This window comes from Fukomys damarensis, unplaced genomic scaffold (genome assembly GCF_012274545.1).
Source record: "Fukomys damarensis isolate Sample0158 unplaced genomic scaffold, DMR_v1.0_HiC HiC_scaffold_39, whole genome shotgun sequence".
Classification (NCBI taxonomy): Eukaryota; Metazoa; Chordata; class Mammalia; order Rodentia; family Bathyergidae; genus Fukomys; species Fukomys damarensis.
In genome coordinates this window covers 34,994,750-35,003,572 of record NW_022900951.1, presented here as the reverse complement: position 1 = coordinate 35,003,572, position 8,823 = coordinate 34,994,750, and the positions used below count along the sequence as shown (strand labels likewise).

The following is an 8,823-nucleotide window of genomic DNA, read 5'->3' as shown; positions in this document are numbered from 1 at the left end:
AGTTTAAAAAAGAAAGAGAAAGCCACTTGGCGGAGGGCTGGCCCGGAGCCAGGGGCCGCGGGGGCGTGTTTCGCAGGCGAACAGGGTGAGCGCCCGGCGCCGCAGTCGCCCTCCGTCCCTCCAGCCACTGAGGCCCTTGCCTTCCTGTTGCGCCGCAGGGTCATTTCGTACATCCGGAGCTTCGGCGTCCGGAGGAACGAATGGTTGCGGACTAGGAGCCCCGCAGGGTGGCTGAGTGCCTTGTACCACCCCTGCCTGCCCGTCCCTGCGGAGCAGTGCTGGAGCTGGCCCCGGTACCCGCCGACGTCGGGTATAGGTAGTGCCCAGAGCGTTTGAAAGCCCGGAGCACATCTAGGAGTTGGGGGTAGCGCGCAGAAGAGATGTTGGGCCCTGAGGCTTGTCGCCTAGTACTTTTGGGAGGAAAGATGGGGGAAAGGAAACACACCCCAACCCCCAACTTGCCTCTGTGCTTGGCGTTTTGTGAGAGCCCTAGAGGATCCACGAAGGCCTGACTTCTTATAAGCTGGTTCTCTAAATTCCCCCGTCTCCCCTCACTTCGGTCCCTGGGGTTTTTCCTTTAAACCCTAGGAGACATAGATGTAGGAGCTCCTTCCAAAGGGCTTTTGCTCTGTCTAGATAATTTGATTTATTGCTTTATCTGGCAAAACTAGGGTGGCAAGCCCAGTTCCTAGTACCAGTAGTCAGCACTTTTCTGGAGACTTGAGTGGCCTACCCACCTACCCTGTCTTTTGTGGACTATCGGAGGAAGGGGAAGAAAGCAATGTCCTGTTGAGACTTGGCCTCACACCAGGCCATTTCAGTGTAGGGAGATTTGTAGGATGTAGGGGGAAATTGTGAAACACTTTGAGTGGACCCAAAGATGACTGGGTGTAAGCGAAACTGTGCTCTTAGGGCTCACTCTGGGCTGAGTCGCTAGGTGTTGGGTGCTGTCTTTTAACTCTGCTTGGCTGTGAAAGGCCTGAGAACCCATCCAAACTTCTTTGAGGAGATAGTATATGAAAATAGGTATTTCATGTGGCTCAAGTAGAGCAGTAGTTGGCTCCTCTCCGCAACTCCAGGACTGAGTTTGACCGTGGCCCATTTTTACTAGCTGTGTGACCTTGGGGGCAAGTTATTTATGGCCTCTGAGCCTCAGTAAGTTTCTTCATTTGTAAGACTGGGAATAATTATCCACCTTTAGGATCAAAGAAGAATACTTGGCACATAGTAGGCCCCAACGATTAATAATTGCTTTGAATGACTGGTTATGTTCCTGTAGGTTGCTGCTCTCTTCCCTGCTGCCCCAAGACCCCCTGAGACTGGCCAGGCTAGTGTCCAGGGACCAAGGACGCAGGTATTCCTCTGGGTCCCTCTGTGTGGGTTCCTCTTTCCCTTTGTTACAGTTCTTTGCATTCTGCCTTTTAAAGGATTCCATATGAAAGGATTTGTGCTTTTTCCCCCCCTCCCTAAGTGGGATCATTATATGGTTAAGAATTGATTCCAGAACTGGTATAGGTGCTCTTTGGCAAGTCTTCCTGTCATTATTTCACGGGAAGAGACAGGAGCGGATGGAGGGGAGAGACCCGCTTGAAAGAGGTGAGAGGGGGTGGCCCGCTGCAGAGGCCAGAGGTGCAGTGGTTTGTTTGATAGGGATTAAGTCCGGATGTTATGAGGACTCAGTATAGTTTTCAATAAAGTCTGCTAGGGATTGCTTCTTTTATATCGATATGTATTTAAAAGAATTACTAGCATGAGAAGAAAACCAGAGCTGTATGGATCCAGGCCGGTAGTAAGCTACTGTGATCAGGTTTCCTACTCGACTCCCAAAGGGGAAGTCAGCGTTTGATTGAAGCTACACTTGGTTCTTGACTCTCAGGGGATGCCTGCTCTGAAACAGGAGCCCTCCCTCCCTTTCTCCCCCTCCTCCCTCTTTTTCCCTTCTTCCCCTAAAAGCCTTTGTGCTGAAAGAGCTTCAGTAGGCACGAATCCCTGGTCTCTCTAAAGCACGCCTTACAGCCTTTGCTGACATTGTTTTGTGAGCAGTGGGTTTTACCAGACCAGCAGTTTTGCCCCCATTTTAGCTCAGTATTTTAGAGATAGTGTATGGACAGGATGCGCCTAACTGCGGATGATTGCCAGTGTGTAGCCTAGCCAGGCCTGGAATCTGAAGACGCCTTAACCTTTGCCCTGGGAGCTCTGGGTGTGGGGGGAGGTGGGGAGCTCGAGGACCAGAGGATTGTTCTCGAGGGTCTGTTTGTTTTCTCTGTTTTCTCCAGCCCGAGAGGCTGAGGGTGGAGTGAGTTGAGCAAGCTAGAGAGTGTGTGTGCTCCAGCTTTGGGTCTGATTTAAAACTTGGTTTAATTGGAGAAACTCCTAGGCATTTCACAGTTATGTACGAAAGCAAACTTGAAATAGCTCGAGGCCTACGTCATTTAGGAAAGAATAAATGAAGTACAGAAAGGTCCAAACCATGTAAATCCTAGAGTTGTCTGCCCTCCCATAAGCACATGACAAGTGCCAAGGCATTTCCAGTCAAAACACCCATGGACCCGGCAGCCTCCATCCTTTGTATTTATTATTTTACACAGCATTTAACAAGCACAGCCTGCCTGCTTTGCACCACAACTCAGCAGAGTGGGGTGGAAAGTGGGTGGGGGTGGGGAGGAGTGGTCTCTAGACGCTACCAAGTGGAGAAGTCTCTCCAGATGGTTAAGGGTGTTTATTTCTCCTAGCCAAAGTGAAGACAAAGTAGCGCTTGGGAGGAAGAGATCCATCCCTTTCCCCACCCCAGGAGGAAAGTTGTGTGTTACAGTGTATGTGGTCTCCCCTTCAGCCCCAGAAGGAACAACAGACTCCCATTTCAGGCTAGTCCACCCTTTGGTTGTTGGCAATTTTCAGAATATTTGTCCGCTATCGTTATTCCATATCCTGGTGAAAGTTTATAACGAAAAGTAATGCCTTTCTTAAGTCATAAAATGAGCCTTGTATGATTATTTAATTAAAATCTATTTAAGGACCGATTAGGCGTGTAATTGGCACTAATAATGATGATTATGGAAATGTTCAACTTAACCAAAAATCATAAAGGAGACATTTTGATCAGTGGGGCGACCAGTAAGTATTCAATGAGTTGGGCAATTTCCGAAAGACCAGAGGCTGTCCTAGAGTGGGGCTGCACAAAGAGCAGAGCCACTGGCTTCCCTGTCCCGACCCCAGCCTGGCCAGGGCAGGCCACCTCTGTCTTGGTTGAGTGTCCTCAGAGTGTGAGCAACCTCTTTTCCCATAGCGATTCCCTGTGCTACCAAAAGGTGCAAACTCTGGAAGAGGGGCCGATAGACCACCGAGAAATTTGTGAAATGGCGGTGCTCTTTGGCTTTAACAAACAGCAGTGACAAACCCTTGCTTCCTTGGTTGGCCTTGGCTGGAGCCCGGAGGGGTGGAGGGAGCAGGGGTCCCTTGTTCTGGAGAAACCTGCCAGCTGCTGGGCTTGGTGCTAAGGCGAAGGCAGACACAATGCTGCTGTTGTTGGTTTGATCTCTAACTGTGGATTGTTAGTCTGGTTTTAACTATGTGGTAAGGGGGGAATGTGAAGGCTGTTTACAGCGAGTGCAAATAATGTGACAGCTGTTGGCGCGCGAGCAGCGCTGCGCCTCCTCAGCACTTACACAAAGCACGCTCTATGCAGACCCACAGGCCCGTGCAGGAGCTGCAGAGGTGGCCGGCACTTTCTGGCCAGCTCGTCCTCAGACGAGAGAAAGAGGGGGCACACACGCTGCTCCACCCCCAGTCCCCACTGGCACACACCTTTTTGGCTTCGAAGGGGCGGGGTGGTTTGTCTGTTGTGGCTTAGGGGACTTGTTAGGCAGAGGTGGCTGGAGAAGACCCAGAGGCTTATGAGTGTCACCTTCTGGAGGGATTTGGCCAGGCTCCATGGATCTGGGTCCTCAGCTGCTCGTGACAGAGCGTGTAAGATTTGGGGAGTAAGTTGCAGCTCCCTAAATAAGTTTATTGAAAAGAATGTGTTAGTAACTGAAGGCTTTCTGAAGGCCGCAGCACCCCTCCTCAATGGTCCCCTTAGTCACACAAGTTAGAGACAGGCAGGCATTGTGTTCTGGCCACTGTTTCCCAGGTGGGAATACAAGTGGGTAGGTGCAGGACTCAAAGGAGAGTGTATTTCTCAGGAAGGGGTACAGGTTGGCTTTTGGTGACCCTTGTCCTTTAACCTTCCCCCTTTTCCATCTCTCCTTTGCCTTCAGCAGTGAGGGTGCAGTCCTGAGGCCTCAGCAGTGCCACCTACTCTGGGGCATTAACTAGAAGCCCAATACCTCAGACCTTCTCTGAATTCCTTGCAGGCCCCCAGGGTTGGGGAGGGAGGGCACTGGGTGGCAGCCATCACCTGTCTGTACCATCCTGGGTCAGACTGGTTGTAAACCTTCGGTTCTCTTTTCCCAGGAATCCTACATACTGTAGAAGGCTTGGCCACTCCTGGGGCTTGGACCATTATTTAGGGCTCACTTAATTCTACATCTTGCCCGCCCGTCTGTGTGTTCTGTGTGACCTGTATGACCGTGGCCCTTGGGAATGCAGCCTACAGTGTACTACAAATGCAGTTCATCCCCAGGTCTGCCCTCTGAGTTTTAGTGTGGACTTCTCCATCTAGTTGGGTTCGCTTTGGGGAGCTGGGAGATGCTTCTGGAGTGATACATGAACTTCAGTGCCAGTTCTATAAATTGGTCTCATTTTATGACGTGTGCCATTTTCTGTAGGAATGTTGCTTGCAAAACGAGTTTCGCCTTGGAGGGAAGGCGGAAAGATAAACAAGTCTGCAACGCGAAAACACTGGCAGTCTTTCCCTCCTTCCAGCTCTCTTAAAGCAGCCGGGCTGTATTTCCAGGATTTAGACTCATGCTTGTGAGGAGGGACTTGCTTGGCTTTTTTTTTTTTTAACCCCCAAGCAAATGCAAATTAGAGAAAAATAATTTTCTTTCAACGATATGCAATGTATTAGTCACTTGTTATCGTGCTCCGAGGCAGGCCTCATTTGCGCGTCTGCCAGCTCGCTCACATCTGCTCGGCGCTGTTCGGGGCATTTTAACCTTGGCGATGTCGTGTCTAGTTCCACGGATCAAGGAGGAGTAATTAAACCCTGAACAGCTACAAAAATTCATGGGCCTCTATCTACAGGGTAGTTGTTCCACGGATTTGTTTTGGGGTGCTTTGAGTTCCAAGACTGAGTAGCAGACATGGGACTCATTGTTCCTCATAAAGACAGTGGGTGTCCCTCCTCCTCAGTCCTTCATCCTCAACCTGCCAGGGACTCACAGGCTCTGCACAATCAGCAAGGAACCTGTGTGCAGATCTCAGGACCCCTGAGTTTTATGCATCTTTTATGTAATAAAAGTTCCTTTGTGCTTCCTGTATATTCTAATGATAGCAGTTATTAGCCTTATGGTATAGCTAGTTCCTTTCTGTTGGGAGGGGTGGCATGAAATGCCTTTTATTCCTACAAAGTCTTGACAGAGACAGAAGGACATTGATGTGGCCTTTGGAGGCTAGGTGTGGATCATTTATTCAGGATCTGCCTCCAGGTGGTGTAGACTAGACCAAAGCAGGGTGTGTGAGTTTTGGAGGCCCGGAGTAAGGGGAATTCCTGGCTTTCTTAGGTTTCCACTGCTGGGTGGCCTCTTGTTGAGGGACACCTGTTTCCAAATTCACCCCTTCCCACCTTCTTGAATATACAGGTGGGTCCCTGACTCCTGGTGTGGTCCAACAGTGCAGGGAAGTGAAAGGAATGAAAGGCCAGCCGTGGTCCCTGAGAGGCTGAGTACATGATCCCCTCCAGCCACTCTTGGGTCAGTCCCAGTTAGTGTCCTCCCTGCCTGGAAGCCTCAGCTGCACCCTTCCCCCTTTACAGTTGGCTGCACTTGGTTCCCATCTTTCTAGGGGAGGTCTCCAGGGAAGTGACCCTCCAGTCTGACCAGCAGGGAGCCCAGAATGCTGGCAGGAGGAGTCTGCAGTATGGCTGGGCTACTTCTTTCCTGTTCTTGGGTTCACCCAAAGTTTCTTTTTCAGAGATTCAGTGGCCAGTGCAGGGGGCTTAGTAGAAGCTCTTGAAGGGGGACTCCTGAAGTGCCCGCTGGACTGCAAGGTTGGAGGGGTTAAACAAAGTCTAGGGCTGGGAGGTTGGCGAGAGGCTGTTGGAGTTCCTGGAAGGCCGGCCGGGGCCGTGTCGTGATGGTGTGGGTGTGTGTCGGTGGGGGGGTGTCTCCCACTCTGGAACCTTGGTGGAGGAGGGGCTGGTGAGCCCTAAGCTGCACGATGTGTCCGGGAAAGAAAATCCCTTTGTTACAGAACGATGGTGCTCCGAGACATGGAGAGGGGACGCCCCTCCCTCCTCCCTCACTGCTGCCAGGGAGGGCCAAGTTCACTTTGCTCTGAACCAGGTGCTTCGGGAGGAGTTTTGGAAGGTTCTGGATGCTTGAAAGGGCTGCTGGGCACCCTGCCCCCTTCTGCTCCCAGGCTCAATCTTTGCACTAATGCAATGCAACACTTGGGGATGTGATGAAGATGCTCCCAGAGGCTATATAGCTGTGGCTATGGCTTGGAAGGTGCCAAAAGATACAGCACCTGGCCAGGCTGGGTCAAATCTCCCAGTCCCATGCGGTACAGGGAAGGGCCTGCGCCAGCAATATTCCTCTACCACAGGACCTCAGCCCAGGTCCTGCTGGTGACTTCGGGGTCCTCTACTCCTCAGATACATACCCCTGGTAAAGCAGGCCAGGAGGACCCACCCACACTGCACATCTGAGAAAGCCTTTTCTTCTCACCCCTCACCCCTATAAAGCTCTCTCCCCAATACCCTAAAATAGGAACTTCTTCACCCCTCCCTTCCTTGACACCAGGAGCTGTGCTGCCATGTCTCAGTCTGGGGTTGTAGCTGCCCCAGGAAGGGCTGATGCTTGCTTTGTCTTCAGTGAAATCCGTGAAACTCCACTGAAGGCCATTGTGGGCCGCCTGAGCTCTCCCCCAGGATGGTGTGGTTCTGTGCAGAAACCCACCTCGCTGCGACTGTGGGGCTTGCCACACAGCCTCCTTCCTCTGGGCAGTCAGACACTGTCTAATGAGGCAAAACGTGGCCAGCACCAGCTATCACCAGGCAAAACTTGGGTCCATAGTGCAGCTAAATCCTCTGGAAAACAGTGCCAAATATTTACAGAGTGGACCAAGGTTGGAGAGGTTAGGCCACCTGCCCAGAGACACACTGTGGGTGAGGGCAGGAGCTGGAAGGCTGCGGCAACCATGTTCTTCCTGCATGTCCTACTTGGAGAACCAGCCATGTAGGGAACGAGACCCCCTCCCCAGATGAGGACTCAGCACACCATCTGTGGCTGTTGGTGCCTTTTCTGCATCGGAGCCAGAGGCCACTGCAAACCTGCCCAGCCCTTTTTGCCACTGGCTGGATAACTGCCCAATGGGGGATGGGTGAGAGAACTTCCGGAAAGAACCAAAGACTGCACCATTGATATGTGTGTGGAGAACTTGAGGGCATAGTTTGATTTCTGGGTATCAGGCTGATTTCATGGTGATGCCCCTGTATTGTTGGTCCCCCTTGAGAGTGGCAAGTGGCCTGGTGCAGGAGGAGCTGGAGTGAAGAGGAGGACCAGGAGATGCCCTCACTGTTTGCCCCCTTGCCCCCTGCTCGTGCTACTTCCTTTCAACCTGCTCTCTGCTGTCTGTAGGGAAAACAGCCTTGAAAGAAATGTGTTCTCTTCTTTTCCTCCGTCCATCTATAATGGTGTCCTGATTGCAAGAACCAGGGAGATGATGGCCATGGTTGCTACCTGGGGCCCATGATACCCCTCACCTTTTTTGACAGAGGACAGCAATGCCCCTTCTCAGGCATTGCCAAAGTTGGGGGGACAGCTCCTAACCCAGGTCCACCTGGTCCACTTCTGCCAGTCAGGCTCTTCTCCCCAGTGTCAGGGTCAGGGACGTAGGTATTCTAACCATAACCTTTGGCTGTGGAGCAGATGAACTCTTCAGGTCTATCCAGGTGACCCAAGCTCTGCCACGCTTTCAGTCACCACTGCTAAGAGCCGTGACCACACTGTGCCTGTGATTTGCAAGCCAGATCTCTCCCTGGAACTGGGTGTTGCGGCAGGTGGTGACTAGTTCGAGGTCTTTTTTTTTTTGTACCAGGGATTGAACTCGGGTCCTTGCACTTGTGAGGCAGGTGGCGAAACCACTGAGCCAAATCCCCAACCCTCGAGGTCTGTTCTTTAGGAACCAGACACCCTTTCTGGTCTGGCCTCTTCATCTCCATCCCCTCTTCTTGCCCCTTTCTCTCCACTACCTGGAAGAAAGAGTTAAAACCCAGGGCCAAGGTACAGCTTAGCAGCTCACTGGGAGCAGGTTGGTGCTTGTAAAGTGCTTTTCATGAGTGACTTCACACATCTTGGCACTTCCAGCAGCACAGGCTGCATGGGGGGGGTCGGGAGTTGAACCCTAAAGGCAAATGCATCTCTTACGTATTGCCAGTGAAGCCCTTGAGGTGCTATATCTGTTATCGAAATCAGATATTTCGCCCTTTTGCCCTTTCCACCATTGATCAGTCAGTTTTGAAGCACTCTGTCTTAGAGGTGTTTTTTTTTTAAGGCCCTAGCCATTTCCACATCTTCTAGAAGTGAGGTGGGCGGAGTGCGACATACCTCTCCCTTTCTGAGCAGCAGTGTTCCCTTCATTTTGCTTCTCAGAGAACCCCAGGGTGGCTGCAGGTGATGGTAATATTTCTTCAGAGACTGGTCTTTGCCAAGGGTATTCCTG

At 51.6% G+C, this 8,823-nt stretch overlaps 1 protein-coding gene across 7 annotated transcripts in view; it reads left to right on the top strand.

Moving 5' to 3' along the window:
• Bcor (BCL6 corepressor) overlaps positions 1–8,823 on the top strand; it is a 134,114-nt gene that overhangs the window by 96,584 nt on the left and 28,707 nt on the right. Inside the window, exon 1 of one of the 7 annotated variants that reach the window (XM_010636211.3) lies at positions 1,287–1,354. The exons of the other annotated variants lie outside the window; for them this stretch is intronic. The gene's annotated coding sequence lies outside the window, so the exon portion shown is untranslated. Of the gene's footprint in view, positions 1–1,286; positions 1,355–8,823 lie in introns of those variants that run through there. 7 annotated transcript variants of the gene reach the window in all.